The following is a 27863-nucleotide window of genomic DNA, read 5'->3' as shown; positions in this document are numbered from 1 at the left end:
GCTTTATTGTTAGTTCAAGTTTTAATTGTTACTAACAAACAGTTATAAAAAACGCAGTAATCTTTATTAACTAAAAAGTTAATGTTTAAGTTATATATTTTTTGTTGTCATTGAGGGTTGAACCGCAAGACACATAAAAACACATTATAGAGCCCTAAAAATCGTGGCCATTCGAAATTGACCAAGAGAGGAACAATACAGCAAGTTTTATTGGTCACTAAAGCGCGATAATTTGATGAATTCGCACTTGGGCTCTACCGGATTTTTACTGTTTCTATGTAACGATAAAAGCACCGAAAAAGGACCACATCGCTGCGGTGCCATAAACGCCACACAACCCTTTTTTGTTCCTTAAACTTTTCGAGAACTCGATTTTAGCACTACCCTTTTTTTTCAACCATTCTTTTTCTTTTATGACGACCTCTCGAGCACGTCTACGCACACCTGCAACTAATTAATCTATTTTAACTAAGCCGATCTTTTTTTACGTTGTTTTAAATTAAGATTCTGTTCACGTTTTGGTTTGATAATTTTGTTAAAAAGATTTTCTTTTTCGTTGTTGTCGGATTGTAGTTGGTTATCTGGTTCGAAAACTAAACTCTCCATTGCGTTGACACTTACAGATATGGATTCCCCTTTAAATTATTTCCTACACGAGATAACTAACTCCGTGAGATAGATAACGGCTAGTTTTGTTATCTGGTTGACGGTTTTTCTATTCTCCGGGCGTCCTTGAACATCAACGGCGACGCTTAGATTCCACGGTCCTTTCTAGGCAATGGGGTCCTCCTCCTTCTTGTCTCGTCCCAGGTAGAGGAGTCTAATTACGGCGCTGACCGTCTTAGAGAAAGAGAGAGATAGGCAACCTTGGCAATGACACGCCACGGACTCCGGGGCTTGTGATTACGCGCGGCCGCGTTTCGTTTATAATTATTGTTTGGATTGTGTTGTCTATGGCGAGGTCTTGCCGAAAAATAACAAGGTGTCGTTAAATCGACTTTTGAGACGCAATCAGTCTTTATCGCGGTCCCGATCTCATCCCATAAGCGTGATTGCACCGGGAACGGGCACCCCGACCAAATCTTTTTTCACCTTTTTTTATTTCGTGGCCAAATAATAATAGCACCACCACCGTCGCGTCGGTCGTCGGTCGGGCGAATGGTTCGGCGGGAGGAAGGACGAAATAATGGACCTATGGGGTCCAGAAATTGATTTTCAATTACACGGGCCAAATTTTTTCGATAATGATACGGCGAGACGGTGGACGTGTTTTTCGCATGGCCTGAGACAGAAACTGCGTCGTTCCGCGAAAGCGGGGAGGAACAGAGGATACAAAGAACGACGGCCGACGTTACAGTGTTGTTCCTCGGCCGCAACATAATAACATGGGGACGACTTCCCAGAAGGAATTGCAAGAGCGAAGAAGGAGGTACGTTGGTTTCGGGAGAGGCATCACTCACCCATTTATTGCTTAAGGCCACTCAAATCGATACTTTAAATGTTAATTCTAAAAGTTTTATTTATTTTTTGATTGAAAAATCAATCGATAATAACTATAACAATTCGACTTTTTGTCCGCTCTTTAAAGAAAATTGATTAAAATCCTTGGAAATCAATTAAGAGTGTGATGCGATGCCGGTTGGCGTCCCACTGTTTTGTGTTATTGTAAGGTGACAATGGCATCGGTAACGAGACGGCAGCAAGATGCGTTGTTGGCGAAATGCGGATGGCACCGTCATCGTTCGGGTATCATATTCGCCTTAATAACGAGAGACGCGACACAATTAAATTTGAGGAAGCCCCGCGCAAATGGTTTTAACTTGAGGGGGTAGAGAGCGAGATTCAATTTAATATTTCAATTTGCGCTCGAGATTGGATTCGCGCACCTGGCAATTTGCTTTGAGCACCGTGGCGCGTCCATAGAGGTGCGCGCGCGTTTGCGATCCGTTCGATGCGATACCGACGAATTACAAACAAGAATAATAGCTTCATATCGCCGATATCGCACCGGCTCGTCGAGGAAAGATATCTTTCTGCCTTTTTTTTTTCCTCTCGAACCATCTCGGCCTATTCGAAACTGAATAAATTCCGTTAGTTGCCTTATCCGCCGCGTTATAAGATCGTCGCCATAACTTAGCGGACTTGTTAGACGCGAAGCACGCATCTGAAACCGTATCGTTTACATCATCTCATATTTTATGTATCGGAGAGAGTACGCGTGTAGAGTTGAGATTGTGGCCCCAGAGTGTCGCGCTACGTCTCCGCGTAGGCGTACATAGTATCCCAGAGACGAAGTTTATTGATACACGCTGTCTCTAGTATTTTCAACCGAATTTATACATCGCTTTATGAGGATTACGACAATGATGACATATTCACCCACGTATAAGATAAAAATAAAAAAATAATTTTATAAATATATATACAGGGTGAGTTTTTTTCTATGTTTAGTATGGAGATCTCGAAAACTAGCGGAGACAGAAAGACGATTAAATAGGGAAACAATTGTAGTTTCATTAACTTAATTTAATGAGCTTTTTGTTTTTTGGATGAAATGCATGGCTAACTAAGTAGATATCTCGAAAAAGCCGTTTTTTTGTTATATCGTTAAATACCTATGGCTCCGCTATTATTAATTTTAGGAAAAATTTGTAGGGTATTACATGTGTTTAATAGAACAGTCTAACTGATTTTTTTATTTAAGCAATAATTTTTGAGTTATGACATAAACTTGTAATTTTTCTAATGGAAACCATAGTTGGCCATGACGATTCTAATGGCATGCCACTTGACATAGATATTTTTATTAATAAATAAATTATACCCATTTATTCTTGTAATATTTGGTAGCTGATCATCCCAATATGTAGACAACCATTTTCCTACAAGATGGATTGGTCGTGGTGGCCTAGTCGTAAGGCCCCCACGATATGCAGACCTTAATGGTTTAGACTTATTTGTGTGGAGATATTTGAAAAGAAAATTGTATGAGACACCTGTTCCCACAAGGGATGAACTTATTAATAGGAATTATTATTAATAGGATTAGGAATGCTTGTAATGACATAAGACCGTTCTTAAACACCATTACTCGATCAGTAATTCGTCGGTTAGAATTATGCAAGCAAAATTTTTGATAAGAGTACCCTTTTTGCTCAAAAAAGTACAGAGAATAATTTTTATTCAAAAAGCCAAAAAGTATACTGTCAGAAAAGTTATTGTTATTTTAATCCGTAAAGAATACGTTACAGAGCGGCTTACAGAGCCTCTACCGGCTATAGCAAACACGGACTCCATAATCGTCTTTCTCATGCCAAAAAACCCCCGTATAGCAAATTTGAATAGAATCGGTTGAAATACAATATTAATGTAATATTAAATAAAAAAAACAATTTAAAAATTTAATTTGAATACCCTGTATCTCCAAAATAAAGCGTTTGTCGACCTATGTATATAAGAAGTTTTTGTGTTAATTTTAAAAGATCTATGACTGTTAAAGTCCTGCTACATAAACCTGAAACACTCTGTATATACACAGGTGTCCCGTTTAGGGTACGGAGCGGCTGTATCTCCACAACGGTGAGGTCTAGAGGGTTGGGGAAAAAATCCTTATAGGCAAAGTGGGCAAGAGACCCGCTAGGGGGCGTAACTGCCATAGAGAAACATAAAATTCCCGCTATCTCAGAAAGTTAGACGATGAGCTATAACCTGTATACAGTGTGTCCCCGGATTGTGTCCCCGTAAGGTATAATTTACGATAAATTTTTGAATTCAAATTCAATCTTTTGCAATTAATGTCTGGATGTCATGAAACGAAATATAACCAAGTATTACGTCAAATGTCCTCAAAGTACCAAAGTTAACGCAAGAAGTTTGTTAACCGTTACAGGTAAGGTCTTTCTGAGCAATGTACAACAAAAGTTGATTAAGATAAAATATTTGCTATGTTGCGAGATGCCGAATTTTATTAATTTAGGATATAAAAGCAAAATGCAGATTTTTAAATCATAAGATTAACAAAACATTTTCGATCTAATCTAAATTAACATAAAAGCTTATTCAATGATATCACCACCAACACTAACACATAATTCAGCCCTTTTCCGACATTGTTTATAACTTTTTCTAATATGGTCCAACGGAATTTCTCTAATAACAGTTTCAATTTTTTTGTTTTAAACTAAATTTTAAATTCTTTGTAAATGGGATTTACTTATACCGACTTGAACTACCCTTTGCATCCATTGCGTTCGTTACTGCAACAATCGACCCCGCATCATGTTCATCTAAAAGCTTTTTTTCCTTCCTTTTATTTTTCACATTTCCCGTTTCCGAAAATAACTCTCTTAATTGTTTCTTTATCTACTAAAAATCGAAATTTTTCCTCAAATTGTTCCCCAATCCATAGCACAGCATTATAAATATTTTATGTTGTAATGTAAACATGATCAATTAATATTTGACAATAGACTAAAGCTAAGTTATCAAATGATAATTGATAGTTCACTCAGATCATTTGTTTTTATTGTAAAACGGAATATTACAAAAGAATTTTCAAGAAAAAACTCATTTTTTCTTTTATATGCTAAATTAATAAAATTCGGCATATCGCTATAATTTAACATAACAAACATTTTATCTTAATCAACTTTTGTTGTACATTGCTCAGAAAGACCACTTTACCTGCAACGGTTAACAAACTTCTTGCGTTAACTTTGGTACTTTGAGGATATTTGACGTAAAACTTGGTTATATTTCGTTTTATGACATCCAGACTTTAAATGCAAAAGATGGAATTTGAAATCAAAAATTTATCGTCAATTATACCTTACGGGGACACAATCCGGGGACACACTGTATATTACGCTTATCAACGATAAAACTGCATTGTTGTTGTTTAAAGATGTATTGATAGCCGAGGCAGTATGTCTACTTGCTACATGTATTACCTTTTTGGAGATATTAACTATTAGATACTCGTATCATCACAGATAAAACATTATAGTTGGCATGCGACAAAATATATAACAACTCTTATCATATCTTAAAGTTTTAACTTTGGCACTTAATATCTTCAAGACACGATGCGTATGATAGGTCTTAAACATACTGCCTCGGCCCTTATAATACGTCAAGACTTTGAGGTTTCCTTTTTGATGAGCGTAATATATAGCAACTTGGTGTATCTAGTACTTCGTATGTTCAAGACATAACGGGTGTGGTAGATCTCAAACATGCTGCCTCGGCCTCGGATACCAATACTGAATGCTAAGTGTACGTGATACTTAAAAAGAAGTAAAAATTGTCGAAATTGAAAAAAAGTTAGTTTTTTTAGGTTAAAGTGTTTTCAATAATATAGTTTATAAAGAAAAGATTTATAGGTGGCGTAAACGTTCGAAGGTGTTGGAGGGGAATTTCTGTCGCCTCATCGAACCATTGAGGCGACCTGCTGAAATGTGCTCGTATTAAAGATTTTATTGCGGTCATTAATACGCGGTGGACGGGGGCCCCTCCGTCGTCGTCGTCGTCCGCGGCCCCCCCGCGTTCGGCTCTCTTCTTCGTCTCCGAACCGTTGTCGTAATTATAGCGGCGCAGCGTCTCCTCTCGGCGTAATCAATTTAATTTATCTAACGACCACGGGGCCCCCAGACCGGGGCGACGCGTAATGCGCGCGATTAATTAACTTTGGCGAATTTGACGCGGCCCATCAATAACGACCGATCCGCGCGTCTATAAAACGGCTCAATTAAATCGGGGGGACCCCCAGAATCGAGAGCCGCGATAAAAACACGCGGATGGTCGTGTTTTTTTCGACCATTACCGAACCCCGAAGAACTGGACGTCGCTAACGACGCCGTTGATAGCGACATCTGTCACTCACACCTTCGGAAACTGCTTTCAAAAAAGAAATAACAATTAACAGCGCCCACCCAATGTTTTATGTGAAAAAAAACGTTTTCAGTAATCGATCAATTCGATCAAGCTAAAAATTTTAAAATTGACGTTTTAATTTTCATAACTCATTGGGAATCTTTTTTGTTACGATAATTAATCGAAAATTAATAAAATTTCGAATTAACCCTCCGAGATTAATTACCGTAACGACCTTCACGATCGCAACGATATTATCTGAGGCGAGATAACCTAAAAATCGAGCAAAACCGGGCACGGATTAATTAACGGCGCGATTCGGAAGGAAAACCAGGCGGCCTTAACGATTTTTATTTGCTGTACGAACGTTAAATTAACCGTTTCGTTTATACACTGCTGGGTGTAATGTTTACAGAATGACTAGAAGGAATGCGTTGATTTCGAGAGCGCGCAAAACAATCCATGAAGAAACTGTATAATTATCTTAGATGACTGTGTAACAAATTTTTTGTACAATTAAGTCCGCCTAATGTTAATACCATTACCAACGACGCGACGAAGATGACATTTTTGAATCGTCGTGCTTTACCGAAAGGAGAGCTTAAGGTGGTAGCGGCTTTGGCTTACCATTTCCATTGTGTTGAGTCGGTGGAATCGTTCACTGTAGAATTTTACACGGCTTTCCGAATCCTTTGAGAGGAGACAAGCCGACGGGTTTCGAGCATATCGTCGAATAAACACAAAAAAAATCGTCTTCCCTCACGATCATTTGCTTTGCTTAGTGACGATTTAATAAATTTTTGTTCTTTAAAGTCCCTATTGTAATAGTGATTGATTGATCGATTGATGTTCGCCAGCAAATTAAATGCCCAAGGTTCGTTTCCCAATCCATGGTAATTATATAGCGTAGAACGCAAACAAATTACCTCGAAGAAACGAACTGCATTCCCGAGAAAAAGCGACCCACAAGAAAGGAAAAACGCATCCGCGGCGTCTTTATTAACCGGCATTAGCATAAATCGAGCCATTTCGGTTAGGAACCTGCCCATATCGTGTTCAATTTGTTCGTTAATGGCGCGTTCGTTATTAATTTAATATAATCACGGAGACATCGTCAAAGATTCTTTAAAACCCGTTGATGAAGAATACCTAATATTTAAATATATGAAATGGTCACGCTTTTACCCCTTCTTAGCAAACAATTAGTAATAAATTTAAGGGCCCCTCGTCCGATGAGCGATATGACGCCGGAAAGTGCCGCCCGGGGCGCTACGATCGCTACCGAAGCGGCTGACGACGCCAATTAACCGCTGCAATCTTGATCGTAAATACTGCATATAAATAACTCTACCCTCCACATTGAAGAAGAAAAAATCCTGAAAAGACGAGAAATTATTGAATTTTTTTGAAGCGTAATAGTAAATTCTATTTACGCTGTTAATTCGTGCTTGCTGAGAACTGTGAAAAGGAGCGGGCGAAGAAGAAAAAAAAGTATCCTCGGAGTAGACACAGAGAGAAGAAGGTTGGGTCCGAAAAAGTTGTAGATCATCCCGTTTTAATGACATCAATACCTTATTCGTGTCGATTAGTCACGCATATTTTCAATGGTTAACTGGTTTTTATGGTATTCTTTAGAAAGAATGGACCCCGAATGAAGTCTTAAAAATCGGTCCACTACTACTGACTTATTTCCGCGGCGCGATCACTCGAGTTTGAGTTGTCCCCGGTGTTGTTCGAATCCGAACAAGAACGCGAACAGAGAAAGAGAAAAGATATCTTTATTCTTATGGTTTGAAACGAAGGCGAAGCGAGGAGAGAGAGGCGGAGGAACGTCGCGATCGCTGCACTACTACTAAGAATTCCATAAATCGAGAATGAACGGTTTGCGAGTGACAAGGACGGATGTCGCTCGCGGAGGAGGACGCAAGAACATTCCCGTTATTGGGCAATAGGAAAGTTCACCGAGTTACGTTGGTCGCGCGAAATGTGCGGCTGAGACCCAGAAACGTCTCACTCTTATCGATGGTTGTTAACATGAGGTTAAGTGAAATCTTCTATACGGTCACTTGGCAGGTTGTTTATGTAAATGGGCGCGCGCGCGTAGCTTTGGAGACCTAAAAGATCGCCGGCGGATAACTTTCGCAAAAGAGACCACGCCGGAGAAGTTTCTTTTTATTCCTTCCAGGAAATAATCGTTTCGCATTCGTCCCCTTACATCTATAACCAACCAAACCACACCACACCATACCAAAATCAACTTTTTCGTTTCAACGAGACTAAAATAACGAGGAGATATCAACGATCGATCAATCAAGACCGCGTCGTTTGTTTTAAATTAAAACTTGGCGGAGGGTAGTAATTTCGTTAAATAAACTCCGGAAAGGCATTGTGCGGAATCCGTGACAATTAATTTCCGCCATCGAACGCGCCCGACCCCGCCCTCTCCCCCAAAACGAACCCGGCGCTAATTTACTTTTTGGACCAGATGATAATTAAGATTTCGTTTTTAACAAATTTATCGCGTAATTACTGCCGCATAAAAGTTATTAAATGAGCCGATGCGATAATATTCCCAGATTAAGCTTTTTTAATTAAAGAGGCGAGGGCAACTTGTACACCAAGACCAAAATCGAAACCAACAAGAGTTCACGTTTACTATTAAAACTTGTTAATATTTAATTTTTTTTGTTTTGTCTCTTTTCAATCGGAATCTCAAGAATATTCGCAAGATAATAGCCCCGAAAATCTGAACATTTGTAGACGGTTAATTTTTTTCGGGGAAGCTCTCGCGTGACGGGATAGTAGTTCGAGGGGATTTTTCTAATTTTCTCGAGGCAGCCGTACAATTACCGGCCCCAAAAATTGGTGTCCCTGTGTTCGGGCGCGGGTATTATTATTTTTTCTTAGTCTACGTGGGGCCCCCTCCTCGCTGCATCTCTTTGCTTTTTTCATATATAGTCGTTCGTAGAACACCAAGCCCGGCAACGATTTTACGGGCCTCTGACCAAGGTTAAAGCTGTTATAATAATTATAGGGTAGCAAAGAAATACCTTGGACCTTTTCGATACAACTCTCCACACAACGCTTTTTCTTCTCGTCTAAATTTCCTTTTCTAAGGGTTATTTTAAAATCTATTTTAAAAGTTTCCGTTGCGTACGAGGAGGAAGTGAACAAATTTGCATACAAGTTACACAATCGGCGCCCTTTCTAACCTATCTCCAAAACCGAGTTCAAAGTGCTTTGAAACGATGCGCTGCCGCCGAACCCAGTTTCCAAGAAGACCGACCGCCGGTTATGTAACCGCCGCTTTCATCGACACCCTTTCTCCTTGACGTTCGCCGGTTATTAATGGATCTCCAGGTTATTGTCTGAAGTCATACATATTTATCGTGGCGTCTATTGAACGTGATGTTTTCTATGTACGCGACCACCTCGACCGCGTTGCTTACCTAATTATTATTAACCGAAATCGTTACTTGGAAATTACTAATTAAAATAGTAATAATAAAAAAAATATGTAATCAACTAACTGTGTGGAAGTTGAATGCCCTACATTCAACTTCTTCATATTTTTATATGACATTGATAGAATAGCATTGTTATTTTTTTATGACATTGAATTTGCGAAAAATTTTACGTGTTTCATAAATTGCAAAGAAACCTCGTAAACTGGATAACCTCACTCGAGAACGTTATTGGCAATTTCACTCTTTCTTTTTCATTGGGAAATAATCCAAATATAGTAGTGTCAAGAATTTTTGTCTAATAATCTGGCTTATTTTGTCATGTTCATCTTTTTTATGCCAATATGCAGCTGATCAATCGCTCGAGTCGAAGGATTTTTTTTTTTTCATATAACTTGTTTGTTACTGTATCTATTAGATACAGTACCTATCCATAGCTGCTTTGGTCTTTTGCTCTATATGACTTCAATTATCAGTCTCTACTAAATGATTGAGGTCCAATGGCATTAATAAATCTTCCATCGAGACGTCCAAAAATATAGATTTGCAGGAAAGATTCATTTGCTCAACACTCTCTAGTAATGTTTTCTTGGTCTATCTTCTGCATATTTTCTCTATAATTGGCATTCCAGACGTTCTTCTTCGTCTTTTACTCTTCACGCATACACAGTGTTCATCATCTTGAAGTACAACTGTGATCGCCTTCCGTGTTGGAAATTTTTGAACACTTGCTATGAAGGGTTCTTGTGCACATTGTATGAAGACTCCGCTTTTCAGTATCTCGGAAAAGAACCTTCATGATACTTCGACTCCCTCCATACATCATTATGCCAACATTCATATAACTTGTTTGTTACTGTATCTATTAGATACAGTACCTATCCATAGCTGCTTTGGTCTTTTGCTCTATATGACTTCAATTATCAGTCTCTACTAAATGATTGAGGTCCAATGGCATTAATAAATCTTCCATTGAGACGTCCAAAAATATAGATTTGCAGGAAAGATTCATTTGCTCAACACTCTCTAGTAATGTTTTCTTGGTCTATCTTCTGCATATTTTCTCTATAATTGGCATTCCAGAAGTTCTTCTTCGTCTTTTACTCTTCACGCATACACAGTGTTCATCATCTTGAAGTACAACTATGATCGTCTTCCGTGTTGGGAATTTCTGAACACTTGCTATGAAGGGTTCTTGTACACATTGTATCAAGACTCCGCTTTTCAGTATCTCGAAAAAGAACCTTCATGATACATCGACATACGGAATCTCGGATCAATCACAACAATATATACAGTGTGTCCAGATTTCGCTGCTCACCATTGGTATATCCGATATTATAAGAGATAGAGCAACGGTTAAATGGGGAATGTTTCGCAGAATTCAATGCTCGCAACAAATCATATTTCAAATTCATCCTGAGTTTTTTCGTTTTTGAGATATTTTGAAAAAACTGAAATTTGCCGATTTTAATTTTTTTAATAAATCGCCTAATGCAACTGCTTTTAAACTTTTACATTGTTAAGATACTTTTTTAAGACTAGCTTTTTGGTCTGAACAGAAACTATCGATATTCATTTGTTTTCAAGTTATTAGCACGACTTTTGTTTTTCTTATGGACCCATATTGGATTTTTGCAATTTTCAACAGAATTATCAGAAGTCTGGTGGAAGCTTCGAACAGAAACAAGCGAACTACAAAGTTAACAATGCCGTTAGACGACAATGATGAGCATCGAAATCTGGACACACACTGTATATTGTTGTGGTCGATATATATATATAGTTATATATATAAGAGGAACATAATTCTCCTCAGATGTGCCACTCTAATAACCAATCTGCGAGCTGTGATAAAAGTTATAATCTCTTCTGGATCTGGAATTCATTTCTAATTCTTCCCAGATTGGCATTGAACCATCCAGATTCAGTGCTTCCCCTTAAGTTTTGCATCTGTTATTGAAAGCGCACGATTTTTTGGTCATACTACCTTATTATAATATGCATCATAGCCAATATATACAGGGTGTCTCAGCGAGACCGGTCATTAGACGTTTCTGGGGTTCAGGCGAAAATAAAAATTTGAGAATTCAGACTTAAGTATCATCAATTACGATCTCTTCGTCTAAAATATTTTCAGATTTCTTGCACTTCCGGTTATACCGGAAGTCGCCACCAACTTTATCTTTTTTAAATGGAACACCTGTATATTTTTACATATTTGGATTTGTCTGTTTTCAAGGTTTATAAATAACTTTACTTTTTGCAATTTGATTCGGTCGTTCTCGAGTTATTCGAATTTTTCTAGAAAAATCTGCTCCAGCAGACATTTGTTCAAAAAATCAGAAAACACTCAATTTGTGGGATATCAATTTAGGATTGAGAACATGCTTAAGCAACATGATGGAGTATGTTTTGGTGCCGAGAACTGCGGCCTAGAACGTTTGATCATCTTACTATGGCACGTTAACTTTTCAACATTTGGAAGTACCATAACTTCATTTTTTTAAATGGCACCCCCCATATTTTATTTTTTAGTCGTCCTCGGTGTCTCATTCTACATCTTTTATATCGCATATAGCCCATACCTAATATTAATAGTTTGGGAGATAATTAGGGTTTTTTCAAAAATGCACACATATATGGATATTTAGCCTAGTGTGCCATGAAAAACAAGCCTTCTCAATGAGTTCTTGTCAAAGACTCACTTGTTTACGTCACTTGATGCATGTGAGCTAATAATTCTCTGTTATGTCCCTTAATATTAGTACTGAAACGAGTTAAAATCGATAACAATAACGAAAGTAATATTTACACAAATCAAGAAATTCTTAATTTATTTTTTTTGCAGGAAAAGCGCGACAAAGTTCGTAGTATGATTCCCAGATCTTCTTTGGCAGCTCGAATTGAGGTGTTGGGACTGGGCTCGAAATAAGCCAACGTATTCACCTCTTCCGTTGCATTATCTACTACATTTTTTGGTCAGTTTAACACGTGATTAATTAGTCCAAAATGCAAAAAATTTGCTTCTATTCTTCTAAATTTATCTTTTGTCATGGGAGGTAAATGCGGATAATTTTCATTAAACATTCTGCAAGTTCTACTTTGTCGCGCTTTTTGTGCACAAAGAATAAATTATGGATTTCTTCATTTGTATAAACATTATTTACGTTATTAATATCCATTTTAACTGGTTTTAGACTCACAAGCATCAAACAACCTAAATTAGACTTTGACGTTTATCAACAAGTCATTAAACATTTGTTTTCCATGGCACACTAGGTTAATATCCATATGATATGTGAGCATTTTTCAAAAAACCCTAATTATTTCTCAAACTATTAATGTTAGGCATAGGACATATGGAATATAAAAGATGTAAAATGAGACGCGGAAGACGACTAAGTAATAAAATATGTGGGGTGCCATTTAAAAAAATGAAGTTATGGTGCTTCCAAATTTCGAAAAGTTGACGTATCATAGTAAATTGACCAAACGATCTAGACAGCCGTTCTCGGCACCAAAACATACTCCATCATGTTGTTTAAGCATGTTCTCAATCCTTTTTCGAAAGAAAAATTCGAATAACTCGAGAATTGCTGGTTCAAATTGCAAAAAGTAAAGTTATTTATAAACCTTCAAAACAGACAAATCCAAATATGTAAAAATATACAGGGTGTTCCATTAAAAAAAAAAAGTAGGTGGCGACTTCCGGTATAATCGGAAGTGCTAGAAATCTGAAAATATTTTAGATGAAGAGAACGTAATTGATAATACTTAAGTCTGCATACTCAAATTTTTTTGTTTGGCCAGAACCCCAGAAACGTCTAATGACCGATCTCGCTGAGACACCCTGTATATAAGACATTTTTCCAGGCATTTCTGTCACACTGTAGATACTTTCTTTGTTTCTAGGAAAAATTAATTACCAAGGACGAACCTTACATTAGGATAATATCACCACCTAAACACAGAAGTAGCACTCCAGGAACCTTACGTCGAAAAACTTGGAATTGGTAAGAAATATTTAAATTTGAAGCAATAAATTAAATTAAATTTGGTTTCTTTGTTTTTATAAGCAACCAAAGAAAAAAAATTCTTAAACCCAAGTAGAAATTTTTGTTTAGTTTTTTTTTTTGAAGAGTTTCCATGTAAGATTTTCACGTTAAAATTGTCCGTTGACAGGACGTGGTAAACGGCGAAAAGGTCAGTTATAAATCTCTTCAAATTCCAATCGGCGGAGTTGCGCGGAGCCCGAAACCAGAGCCCATTTTCGACAGCGCGAAACGCTAAATTCCGACGAGGGCCGGTTTCAGAAACAAACGTTCCCGCGCAACTTCGGCGGCGGCGGTGCGCTCTTTTTGTCCCTCTTCTCCTCCTCCTCCTCCTCCGCGTTCATCGGGGCTCTCTTTCCTCCGTCTTGGTCGTTTTTGCGACGACGACGACGACGTCGACCCGCGCGCTCTGTTCGCAATATCTTATTACCGTTGTGGAGCTGTTAATTTCCGCGCGCCCGGAGCGGGCGGATTCCGCGCGAGAATCGGGGGTGAAATGTGTCCACGTACTCGGGGGCCTCGCGTAATTATCGCCGGAGTAAATAAGGGGGACCCGCTCTCTCAACACCTACTTCGACCGAAGAAACGCGATTTATCACCACAACTCGCGAACACCGGATTTGGTTACTCGAAGAACGTCGTATGTTAGGAGAGGAGTTTCTTTCTTAGTTTCTTGGAACGAGCTTGTGAAAACAACTCTTTTTACTATTCCAGATTCGAAATGAAAAAAAAAGAAATTCTCTCGCTTTGTCCGGTTAATTAACTCGAATTTAGAAAAGAAATAACTTACATATTTATGTGGAGATGATAGGAAAGTGTTGCTTACCTGAAAATAAAAAAAAAATTATAAAATATATCCTTTTAAATTTTGTTTGGCGACGTAAAATTTTGATTGTAGGATTCTTAATGAGTTGTTTAATTACTTTGTAAGGTGGGGAACGCGCAGGACCGGGTTCGGGATTCTCTTCTTCGTGGGTTCGTTCACGGCCCCTCGAGTTTGTAATTAATGGTTGCCTTTGTTTTGATTATACCGGGCGCGTATAGGAAATTGCTGATCGGGTTTTGATTGGTTTCTTAAGAGTGCCCTCCGAACGTCGCGTACCTCTTCTTCGACGGCCACAAAAACTAATGAACAGATCGCCCCCACCACTTCACAATCAGTTTTTTTTTTTCCTTCAAGACTTGGTTATTAATATTTTAACTCATTTTAATTGCTCCAATACGCGCCCTCCGATGTGATGTTGTTGGGGTCGAACCAAAAGGGTCGCCGTAGGTTCAATTAGGTTCGACCATCTATTTTAATTAGGCTGCTTTAGAGAAAGATTAGTGACGAAGCAATAAAAATTCTATAATGTATTAAATTATTTAGGTTAACATTTAAAAATTATTTATATAAAAATGAGGAAACCAAATTTAGTTCTAAGTCTAGTGTTACTTCTTGTGATAGCACTAATTAGCACTAGATATCACTATGTTACATATTTTTATGGAACTAAAACTAGCACTATCTTCTAGTTTTACACTAGCACTATCACTAGAACTAACGCAAGAGCTAGAACTAGAAGCATTCGGGTTTAGCGGTCTTGAGAGACGTGTGGCTAAATCCGAATGTTTCTAGTTCTCGGTCTAGTGTTAGTTCTAGTTTTACACTAGCACTATTGTTAGAACTAATACAAGACCTAGAACTAGAATCATTTGGATTTAGCCGTCTTGAGAGACGTGCAGCTAAACACAAATCTTTCTAGTTTTAGGTCTAGTGTTACTTCTAGTTACAGTGCTAGATAGCACTATGTTACATATTTTTATGGAACTAAAACTAGCACTATCTTCTAGTTTTACACTAGCACTATCACTAGAACTAACGCAAGAGCTAGAACTAGAAGCATTCAGGTTTAGCCGTCTTGAGAGACGTGTGGCTAAATCCGAATGTTTCTAGTTCTCGGTTTAGTGTTAGTTCTAGTTTTACACTAGCACTATTATTAGAACTAATACAAAACCTAGAACTAGAATCATTTGGATTTAGCAGTCTTGAGAGACGTGCAGCTAAACACAAATCTTTCTAGTTTTAGGTGTAGTGTTACTTCTAGTGACAGTGCTAGATAGCACTAGATATCACTATGTTACATATTTTTATGGAACTAAAACTAGAACTAACACTAGACCTAGAACTAGAAAGTTCTGGGTTTAGCCGTGCGTCTGAAGACTAGTGAAGTCTAGTGTTAGTTCTAGTTTTACACTAGTACTATCATTAGAACTGATACAATGTTTCTAGTTCTCGGTCTAGTGTTAATTCTAATTTTACATAAGCACTATCTTGCTCCAATACGAGCCCTCCGATGTGATGTTGTTGGGGTCGAACCAAAAGGGTCGCCGTAGGTTCGATTAGGTTCGACCATCTATTTTAATTAGGCTGCTTTAGAGAAAGATTAGTGACGAAGCAATAAAAATTCTATAATGTATTAAATTATTTAGGTTAACATTTAAAAATTATTTATAAAAATGAGGAAATCAAATGTAGTTCTATGTCTAGTGTTACTTCTAGTGACAGTGCTAGATAGCACTAGATATCACTATGTTACATATTTTTATGGAACTAAAACTAGAACTATCTTCTAGTTTGACACTAGCACTATCACTAGAACTAACACAAGACCTAGAATTAGAAGCATTCGGGTTAGCCGTCTTGAGAGACGTGTGGCTAAATCCGAATGTTTCTAGTTCTCGGTCTAGTGTTGGTTCTAGTTTTACACTAGCACTATTGTTAGAACTAATACAAGACCTAGAACTAGAATCATTTGGATTTTGCCATCTTGAGAGACGTGCAGCTAAACACATATCTTTCTAGTTTTAGGTCTAGTGTTACTTCTAGTGACAGTGCTAGATAGCACTAGATATCACTATGTTACATATTTTTATGGAACTAAAACTAGAACTAACACTAGACCTAGAACTAGAAAGTTCTGGGTTTAGCCGTGCGTCTGAAGACTAGTGAAGTCTAGTGTTAGTTCTAGTTTTACACTAGTACTATCATTAGAACTGATACAATGTTTCTAGTTCTCGGTCTAGTGTTAATTCTAGTTTTACATTAGTACTATCTTGCTCCAATACGCGCCCTCTGATGTGATGTTGTTGGGGTCGAACCAAAAGGGTCGCCGTAGGTTCAATTAGGTTCGACCATCTATTTTAATTAGGCTGGTTTAGAGAAAGATTAGTGACGAAGCAATAAAAATTCTATAATGTATTAAATTTTATTTTATTTTTTATTTTATTACACACACGGGGGTAGCAACAGGACACAGTCCCACATAAAAGCTACTCCACTATAATACATTTTGTATACAATAAATTGTATGAACACAAAATTGACAATCGATCAATTGATAATGGCCTTAAGCATATGTGATCAAATCAATTCAAGGCAGAACTCAAGCCGCTGCAACGAGATAATGTACATAAAATCACACAACTGATAGGGCGAGCACGGCATTACGAATAATTTGTTTGAAGTTGTGAGGCGTGACGGCGAATATGTCCAACCCAAGACGGTCCACTGTCCTCTCCATGCGAAGTATTGGGGAATTTCTATACGAATTTGTCCGGGCAGTCGGCGCATAGAACAGAAAGTCATAGCGCAGCCGACGAGGGGGAACATGCAGATCAATGCGTGAAAGAAGATAGAAAGAATCACAGTAACCTCTGACCAACCTGAACAGAAAGCAGGCATCACTGCAAGTTCTGCGCTGCTGAAGTGTGGGCATATGATACATTTGACAGGCAGATTCGTAATCTGTATAAGGATGCAATTTATGCGAGAGATACTTCAGAAACCTTATCTGAATCCTCTCTATTCTGTAATGTATGCAAAACGATTCAGAAGAGCGCATTACAAATCCCAGCATCCTATTAGCTCTGGCCACCACTGCATCGACGTGTTGATCAAACAGTAGTTTGCTATCTAAAGTAATGCCCAGGTCTTTAATAGTGTCAACACGATCCAATAAGCATGCTCCGCACCGGTAATCAAATTTAAAGAACTGCTTTTTTCTCGTAAAAGTAACAGTCCGACACTTCGATATGTTAAGTGACAAATTATTAATCTCACAAAAATCATAAAATCTGTTCAGGTCATTCTGAAGGTTAACACAGTCTGCAACAGCAGCAACAGAAGAAAATATTTTAATGTCGTCAGCATACATAAGACATCTTGAGGTAAGAAAAGGCCTGGTGATGTCACCTTAGTGCACCTTAAATTATTTAGGTTAACATTTAAAAATTATTTATAAAAATGAGGAAATCAAATTTAGTTCTAAGTCTAGTGTTACTTCTTGTGACAGTACTAGATAGCACTAGTTAGCACTAGATATCACTATGTTACATATTTTTATGGAACTAAAACCAGCACTATCTTCTAGTTTTACACTAGCACAATCACTAGAACTAACACAAGACCTAGAACTAGAAGCATTCGGGTTTAGCCGTCTTGAGAGACGGGTGGCTAAATCCGAATGTTTCTAGTTCTCGGTCTAGTGTTAGTTCTAGTTTTACACTAACACTATTATTAGGACTAATACAAGACCTAGAACTAGAATTATTTGGATTTAGCCGTCTTGAGAGACGTGCAGCTAAACACAAATCTTTCTAGTTTTAGGTCTAGTGTTACTTCTAGTGACAGTGCTAGATAGCACTAGATATCACTATGTTACATATTTTTATGGAACTAAAACTAGAACTAACACTAGACCTAGAACTAGACAGTTTCGGGTTTAGCCGTGCGTCTGAAGACCCGAATCTTTCTAGTTCTAGGTCTAGTGTTAGTTCTAGTTTTACACTAGTACTATCATTAGAACTGATACAAGACCTAGAATTAGAAGCATTCGGGTTTAGCCGTCTTGAGAGACGTGTGGTTAAATCCGAATGTTTTCTAGTTCTCGGTCTAGTGTTAATTCTAGTTTTACATTAGCACTATCTTGCTCCAATACGCGCTCTCCGATGAATGTATTAAATCATTTAGGTTAACATTTAAAAATTATTTATAAAAATGAGGAAACCAAATTTGGTATTCCCAATCAAAATTATTCAACGATTTGAAAAATCGAAGTCGTTTCTAGACTTATTTTGAAACAGACTAAGAAACCAAAAATAATGTATCAAAATGAACATATAATTTTAATTGATTTTAATTCCACGAACGTGACGTTGGGGTAGAACCAAAAGGGTCGCCATAGGTTCGACCATCTATTTTAATTAGGCTGCTCTAGAGAGAGATTAGTAACGACGCAGTAAAAATTCCACACCAATTAAATGGTTTAAAGGGATTTACTTTGATTTATATTGTACGTATAATGACAATTTAAAAAAAGGAGTTTGCTAATACAATTATTGATGTTTTAATTAAACGCGGTTAAGAAATGACCATTTCCTTCGTATATACACCGAGGATGATGTTTTTATGGATTACTTCGTTAGGATTTACAATTAATCGATCCTAAGAAAGGAATGTACGTCTCAAGGTCTAGTTCTGATGTATCTACACCTTACTTATACATAAGCTGGGGCATTTAATACATATCTTGATTAAAATTAAAAAAAACTTGTAAATAAGTTACGAGAAAAAGAAATGTTTTAGTTTAAGAAATGATTACTGAGAAATAATTAGAGATAAAATAAAATGGTTGATGTTTTATTTATTTTTTTAGCGTAATGATTTTTTATTAATGTGTCAATAATACTCAATAAATACATCAAAATCGATGTTAACCACATTTAACTGTAAAGGTTTACCGACGAACAAATTGGATAAAACCCCGTTTGTTCACACACCGCAATCTTTAAAGCCCCAGAATACAGTGGTAACAGTTAAACACGGATGTCGCGCCATTTCTCACGCATAACAACATTGTCGGTTTTCCCACAGCTCGACGAGTTTAGGGTCTCGGCACCTAATGGGATCCGATCAATTTTTGAGTGCGTTTTCGCAAAATCCACTCAGAATGAACCGTGCACGTGACTAATGGCGGTACGCGTTTGATAAATTTGAGGAACGCGCCGTCAAGAAATGAAGTTATGGGCATTGTTCGCGCCTTCGAATGCCTTCTGCGAGCCCGCTACGAACCAGGTATTTTAACTAAGTATATCGTTACGTTTCGGCATTGTTCAAGCTAGCGAGAAGAACAAGGAGCGAGGACAAGGAGAAATCGAAGCGAGAGGATCCGGATCCCGAAACTTTTTTGCTACTTGTCCACAAATTGAAATGGAAACTTTCTTGCTGTGAATTTATTTTCTATTCAGTTTAAAGAATACGCTTTTTACTTAATAATTTAAGAAAAATAACCAATTTTAACTTGGAACGACACCCAGATGATACCTTGTCTCCGCTTTAAGTAGTCTCCCATAGGTCTTAATGACGAGGGCATCCCAGAAACTGCAAAGTCATACTCAATAATTGGGATAGTTTGCGAATCGGCGAGCCTGCAACCTTTAGCGATAGGAAAACCAGCTGCTTAGTAGCCTTCTGTCGCTTTTACCAACTCGTTGATTGGAAAAACAATATTAAATACTTGCAGCATTTTGTGAATCAAAAAGAAATTGTATTAAAGGTATGTTAAAAGGTCGTATAGCGTCACCGAGTACGCGTTTTATAATTGTGATGACAGCTGTGATCAGTGAACGCTATCAATTTGTGCCGCAGGAGCCCCCCCGCGGAGAGACATGTCACCTCTCTGGGGATGTCGAAGGGGGGTCCTATACCTCCGGTACGTGCCCCGGTTGCTTACCGACGTCCACGATTCTTCTTACCGCTGCCGATGCGAATGGCAGAAATCGTTTTTACCATTGCCATTTGCATTTGTCGGGTGTCGTCGAGTCGAGGGGAACTTGTTTCGTTTATGGTGACCCCTATTTACATATTTTCGAAAGATACTTGAATAACAAGAAAAATTTTTTAAAATAAAATAAAATGTATACAGTGAATTTCACTTAAAATGCAATATACAAAAATTTATTTCCATTGAAACATAAAATGCAATGTTTTTGGTTGTAGGTCTTATGTTAGTTCTAGTGACAGTGGTACGTAGCGCTAATTAATATAAGATATCACTATATTCTATATTTTTATTGTACTGAAACTAGAACTAACACTAGACCTAGAACTAGAAACTTTCGGGTTTAGCCGCATCTCTCTCAAAACGGCTAAACCCAAATGATTCCAGTTCTAGGTCTTGTGTTAGGTCTAGTGATAGTGCTAGTGTAAAACTAGAACTAACACTAGACCTAGAACTAGAAAGATCGGGTTTAGCCGTGCGGAATACCGGAAATACTACACACCAAAATGTGATGATTTAACTTAATATCTCTTCTACAAATGTCAGTGGTTTTCGAGGCACAGGGTGTTGAAAGTTAAATTCTGATTTCAAAATTTCTTGATAATTTTTGAAGCTTTTTGTACTATTAACATAAAATTTGGTAGTTTTATGTTTTCGAGCATAAGAAATACGAATTTGAAACTTGTTTTGTTACTGCTCGTTTGATAAATCAAATCATAAGTTTCTTCGCTGTCGAGCTACGACCAATAAGAGCTACAAATCACAAAGACCATTCAATTTTACATAAAAAAGCTACTCTTATTTAAATTGTCTAAGTATAATCTTTATTTTTTAACATAAGCAAAGTTGGCTTATTTTTCGCTCATGTTTAGACAATTGCTTGTCAATTGTCAACATTTTGATCTAATTTCTGTGTGCAATAATCATTTTTATATATATTATTTATCAAAGAAAGACTTTAATATAAATATAAATATATATTCTCTATTATATATTATACTCCTTCATAAGGACATGAATATAAAAATATCACTTAGTATAACGTCTTTCTTTAATAAATAATATATATATATATACAGGGTGCCTATTATGTATGGAATATAGTATATATCTTGGTAGGTATCAACTTTATAAAAAAACATTTTATACAAAAGTTGTTTAATATTTGATTTGCCATAATAAGATAGCATTCAATTGTTTTTATTTCAGAAAACAAATGAGTAACGAATAACATTTGAATTTTTTTAAATGACAATATCTTTTTTCTCTTTACGATGACGTAAAATTTTAGTAGCCTTATATTAGAAAATTTTTGAAAAAATATAAAAATTGTTTATTAAGAAAATTTAACTAATAACATTAATCCAGATATCCAAGATCGTCAAATACCTCGAAGTAACTCGAATTATTAGAGATCTACACTAATTTGTCGTTTATTTGTTTTATTTTGTATGTAAATTTAATTTACTGTAATAATTCGAGGTATTTGGCGATCTCGGATATCTAGATTAATGTTATTGATTAATTTTTATTAATAAACAATTTTTACATCTTTTTCAAAAATTTTCTGATGTAAGGGTACAAAAATTTTACGTCATCGTAAAGAGAAAAGTAATCTCTATCAAATGAACCTAACGAAAGGGTACATTGCCATTTAAAAAAATTCAAGTGTTAGTCGTTACTCATTTGTTTTCTGACTTAAAAACAATTGAATGCAGTCTTATTATGGCAAATAAAATATTAAGCAACTTTTATATAAAATGTATTCTTATAAAGTCAATATTTACCAAGATATATACTATATTCCATACATAATGGGCACCCTGTATATATAAAATGATAATGGATTACCAATACTCTAATTATAATCATTTTTACTAACAATAAAATTATTACCAATTTGAAAATGCAGCGACAATGAGTTTTCTAACAGTGAGAAATCCAGATTTAAATCCACTGGATTTTTGAATATGGTCACAATATTCTATTGTTATTAATTAATTGCTATTGTTATCGATTTTTATTATTAGTTACTGTGTGTTATTGATTTTAAATGTTAACCTTAAAATTACTTTGAAACAATTAAAAGCAGATAACTTGGAAACCAGTAGACTTAGTCAATGTAAGCAAGACTACCTTTTTTGTGTAGAATTGAAAGCTCCTTCAGATTTCTGGTTCTAATTCACCATACCTCTAATAACTGACAAAATAGTCATGACTTGATATCTCAAACGTGCAGTGTGTATCTAGCGCCCTCTACGAGTAATCACAAAACAAATTTCAAATTCGTATTTCTCATGCTCGAAAATATATAACTACCAAATTTTATGTTAATAGTACAAAATTCTTCAAAATTATCAAGAAATTTCGAAATAAGAATTTATCTTTCAACACCCTGTGCTTTGAAAATCATCGATATTTGTATAAGAGATGTTATGTTAAATCGTCATATTTTGATGTCTAGTATCTCCGCATAGAAAAATTTATATATATTATGTATATAGAAGGTCATCTCCCCACTATTTTTTGGTACATTCAGCGCTCCCAAGGGGATTGTGAGGGAACTAATTAGGTTAAAGCGCGAAATTTAAATATAGGTATTTCTATACCGGTTTATACCAATACTTTATTTTGAAGAGGTCAGGTACATTTTACAAATAAATGCAAAAAAATATGAATTTATAGTTTTTCCAAGATAAAATTCATAATTTTAAATATAATATATGTATATTGCTCTCATTTAAGAGCGCCAATTTATGTATCGGATAAACTTATGAAGAGGTGGTAAACGTGGCCCTAACTTATTTAAACACTTAACTAAAGGATATAAAACACTAAGCCAAAGGAAAGTAAGAAAGAATATACACTGGGTTATCACCAGTTATCACACCAAACGACAAAACAAAAATGTGACGTTTGCTGTCACCTTTGAGTTTGACGGGTTTGACGTGACATATAAATTTTTCTATGGTTACAAGCGCTTTGTTTGTGTAGATAATGCAGATTGCTACAAATTCAGTCTACAACGACATCCAATGGATTGTGAGGGTACTAAAACCTGGGTCTACATTTTTATAGTAGTGAGATTGCACACCATGTATCTCCGGTATTCGGATTTCTGACTCACCCTGTATATTGCGAGTTATATGAAATTCCCGATATTATTGATCTATTTAAACACGATTGGGACTTAAAAAGAATGTATCAAAATGGCTGAGTTTTCTTAGGTTAACTTTGGAACGTAGTTTCTCAAAATCTAATTGAGATATCTAAAAACGGCTTCAATTTTTCAAATTGTTGAACAATTTTGTTTGGGAGTGCCAAATTTCGTTTCGTGACAATTTAACTTGTTGGATTTTTAGGTTAACTTTAAACTTATAATTTTTCAAAAACTATTTGAGATATCAAGAAATGGTTTTGTTTTTTAAAAATATCAAACAACCTAAATTAAAAGTAATAAATTTGGTTTCTTTTGGAAATTTTTTTTTAAATGGTGAACCTATTCTAAATAAAAATATCTATTAACATATTTTCGTGAGATTCTTGAATCTGCTATTAACCCTCCTTAAACCCGAGTCCAAATCGCATTATAATAACAAGAATTTAGAATAATGTAGGTAAATGATGGTCGTTTTTATATGGACTCATTACGACCCCGGACTGGTGTACTTTTATAGTATATTATGGTTAATATCTTTTCGTCGTGTTATCGCTTACTTTAATGTCTTTAATGTCCAATTTTTGGAGGAAACTTGATTTATTTTTTCTTTAAAATTCTTCGATAATTACAAAACTACTTATACAATTTTAATTTTATATATTTTTTTTGAGGTTTATTGTATACGATTTGGTGAACGTTTTTTTTAGATGGTGGTCAAGTGTACGTTGTCGTCTTCGTAGTCGTCGTCGTCGTAGACAATTACTCTTTGACCGCAGTACTCTTATGGAAAAACCAATTAAACTTGCGTAAGCCGATAGCCGCGGCATCCCGTTTTGTTAATAGGCGACGACGATGGTTTGCCGGCCTCCTTCGCGAAGAGAAGTAGCAAAAGAGGGTAAAACAAGACGAGAGTCGATCAAAAAAAAGGCCGCCCGGTTTTAATGGAAAACTCGCCTCGCGTATTTGCGTTTCTAATATCGAGATCAATTATCTAGAAATTTTTACGGGCTGAAACCAGTTGTTGCCAACCCGCTGACAATTTGCGGGAACGAAAACGCGCCAATCAAGGAGGAGAACGAAGAAGTCGACGACGGCAAAAATGAATTAATCCCCGTCCGTTTTTGTACGATTTTTTTTCAAGTCCCCCTTAGTTTTGCGGACATCGAGAATAAATGAAAACAGAAGTAGAGAGAATATCGTGACTGCGACATCACGTCGTCCTTTGGTTGGTTTTGTGCTTGCTTGTTACCTCGTTATATTAGGGCGAATACATTAGTCGTAACGACTGAGTCAATATTGGAACCACGTTTTAGCACGTCAATGGTAATGGGTTTGAATTTTCCTGTTACAAATGCGGGTGGCATTCAGAAACGGAAGCATTAACACTTTACTGTTTGTTTTAAAAGGGGACATATTTTCGTATTTATTTTTGAAAAAAGAAAAAAATTAAAAATTTTTTTTAAGATAAACGATAAAGAAAGTTGGTTTGGTTTAACGATCGTATTTTTGTCGTTGTAAGTTTGTCAATCGTAATCTCGGTTGAAAATCGTCTTTAAAATGTACCGTTTTTTTGTTACCATCGATTCGATGGTAAGTAAGTAAAAGGTAGTGAAAAGGTGGAAGTCGTTATTGGGTATAGAGGTTCTTGTAGTCACCTATGCGCATGGATGCACGAACACGGCCCGTTCGCGTTGTTGTCGATCAGCCGTCGCGATCCGCAGCCCATCCAGAACACGGGCATTCACGACTCCTTGCTTATTTGGAGCTGTATATACAAGTCACGGACCGGGGGACGGACGTCAGCCGCTGTCGTAGTCGTCGTCGTCGTCCGCGAGGTCCTTCGAAACGCGCCGATTTCTATCGGGCGCCGTAAATCTGCCCGCGTTGCCGACAGACGACGACGTCGAGGACGCAAGGGCCGTGGGTATTTCACTCGTTTCGGCCCCCGATTTTGGACTTTTCGGCCGCCCCATGAATCACCCTTTGTTCGTTAGCCGCGTCGTCGTCCCGCCGAATGCAAATGACAAGAACGGATCGCGGCCCACCGAGGAGGAGGACGAGAGTCGGCGTTCTCGCAAATAAACTGTGTCTTCATTATGCGCAACCGAGGAGAGTTCTCCGGACGCAGATGGCTGGGAAAAAGCCCCGGCCCTATTTAGTGCTGAGCTAGCGCCATTGATGTGTCAATTACCGGCATAAATGATCGTCCGGGGACGCCACCGCATCGGTTCACTCACCACGAACTATGCCCTACACAACCTCAACCGAACCTATCACTTGTGTTCTAACTCCTTTATACACCAATCTCACTTACTAAATCTTACATCCAACCATATTATACCTATACATAGATACAAGATAAAAAATTATTTTTACTAAAATCATTTATTCTTTTTTAACTATTGTTATTCATTAATCATTCATTCAACTCAACCTTAATTATTATTATGTAAATCCGCACGATTACATCTACGATAAGTAGACAACTACAAGCAAAATTAGCAAGTATAAAATAAATAGTTTTATTATGTTATAGCGTTACGAGATAATGTTAAGATTTCAATTAATAATTTATTTAAGGAAATAAAGATTAGATGAATGTGTATTGATGATACACAGTGTGTCCCAGAATAGATGTTACAATAGGTATAATGACCTAAAATTTTTTGAATTTTATTTTAAGGATGGAGAATTAAACTCTGCTTGATGTGGAGAGAATTTTAAGTATATTTTCATATTTTGAAAATCAACTCGGCCTTGACAATGAGCTTTTTGTTTATGATACTGCAAAATTTCACCTACATTGATTAAACCACCATATTTTAGATTAGAGTGAAGAAAAACAACAATGAAAAATGCCATAAAAAAATGTATTATCTCTCAGTTTTAGTTCACATTTCAATTACTCTTGCATTGTTAACATTAGAACAAAAAATTTACATCGTGCAGTGTTATGGGCTTGGGCAAAGTACACCGGCAGCTTAACGAGAGATTTCCTAGACTATTTATAAATAAAATAAAATTATACAATATTTATGTTAGTTCAACTAAAATGTGATGATTCAACCAAAGTAGATAGATCCTTCTGAAATTTCGTGTAGGACCATAATTTCTCATTTTGAACAACTTTTTTTAATAAACTTTTTCCGTATAATGAACGAAAAGGTTACTTTACCTAAACTTAAAATAGTTTTTGATTTACTGTCAAGGCCGACATTGTTTTCAGAATATGAAAATATTCTTAAAATTCTCTTTACGCCAAGCAGGGCTTAATTCCTCAACCTTAAAATAAAATTTAAAAACTTGTAAGTTATTATACCTCTTGTAACATCTATCATGGGACACACTGTATATATAGGGTGCCCATTATGTATGGAATATAGTATATATCTTGGTAAGTAGCAACTATATACAAAAGTTGTTTAATACTTTATTTGCCATAATAAGACAGCATCAATTGTTTTTACTTCAAAAAACAAATGAGCAACGAATAACACTTGAAGTTTTTTAAATGGCACTGTACCAAATTTTTATTAATAAACAATTTTTACATTTTTTCAAAAATTTTACGTCATCGTAAAGAGAAAAGTAATCTCTATCAAATGAGCCTAATGAAAGGATACATTGCTATATTTTTTTTAAATCAAGTGTTATTCGTTACTCATTTGTTTTCTAAATTAAAAACAATTGAATGCAGTCTTATTGTGATAAATAAAATATTAAACAACTTTTGTATAAAAAGCTTTTTATAAAGTCAACATGTACCGAGATATATACTATATTCCATACATAATGGGCCCTGTATATATATAGAAAATTTTGTTCAGAATTTCGAGGTGAACTGAAATATGGAACAATATACAGGGTGTTTCATTAAAAAAACGTAACGTTGTTTCGTCATTACTTTTTAACTGACCCTGTATACTTTATTTGTAGGTAGTTTTTTGTAATAGACTTCAAAAAATTACTAAAACTTTTGAATCTTAGCATTATGGCCGTTTCCATACATATCCACGATCCTGTATATATGTATATAACAGACTTAATTTTTTATTTCGTTTGCAGGTTGAACCTAACCTAACGCAACCCAACCACAAGGCTAAGACACATCATCACGACTAAATTAAGATCTTTAACCTATATCGCACTATGCTCTCTATTTGTAAATTTTTTTCTGCAAACACTCATATGAAGACTTCCCTTACTTCCCATAGATTACATTCCAGCTGCATTTTGTACTATGACATTACTATCTCCAATGCAGTGAATGCTTCATACAACTTCATACACAAGATATGCGAACAAACTTACGTGGTGCAACGTCGACATAAAATTGGGTTTCCCTGACTATTATTTACCGTTAGAGTACGTTCAGATTCAAATCCTGGATTTTCAATAACTTTCAAACGCCCGACGTGTTTAAAAATTGTATTCGGATATTTTACCCTTATTATTTTTAGTTCTATAAACTATTCTACATTTTAGTGATATA

At 36.3% G+C, this 27863-nt stretch overlaps 1 protein-coding gene and 1 long non-coding RNA gene across 2 annotated transcripts in view; one reads left to right on the top strand and one right to left on the bottom strand.

The window, feature by feature from the left end:
• Window positions 1–24989, top strand: part of LOC111423551 (uncharacterized) — a 32776-nt gene extending 7787 nt beyond the window's left edge. The window contains exons 2-3 of the long non-coding RNA XR_011641860.1: window positions 13251–13351; window positions 24043–24989. This is a non-coding gene — a long non-coding RNA (uncharacterized lncRNA). The remainder of the gene's footprint in view (window positions 1–13250; window positions 13352–24042) is intronic.
• LOC111423548 (dachsous cadherin-related 1) overlaps window positions 1–27863 on the bottom strand; it is a 186784-nt gene that overhangs the window by 119689 nt on the left and 39232 nt on the right. The gene's annotated exons all lie outside the window — the stretch shown is intronic.

Source organism: Onthophagus taurus, chromosome 11, assembly GCF_036711975.1.
Source record: "Onthophagus taurus isolate NC chromosome 11, IU_Otau_3.0, whole genome shotgun sequence".
Taxonomy (NCBI): domain Eukaryota; kingdom Metazoa; phylum Arthropoda; class Insecta; order Coleoptera; family Scarabaeidae; genus Onthophagus; species Onthophagus taurus.
Note: the sequence above shows the minus strand (reverse complement) of the source record. Positions and strands in the feature narration are given on the sequence as shown.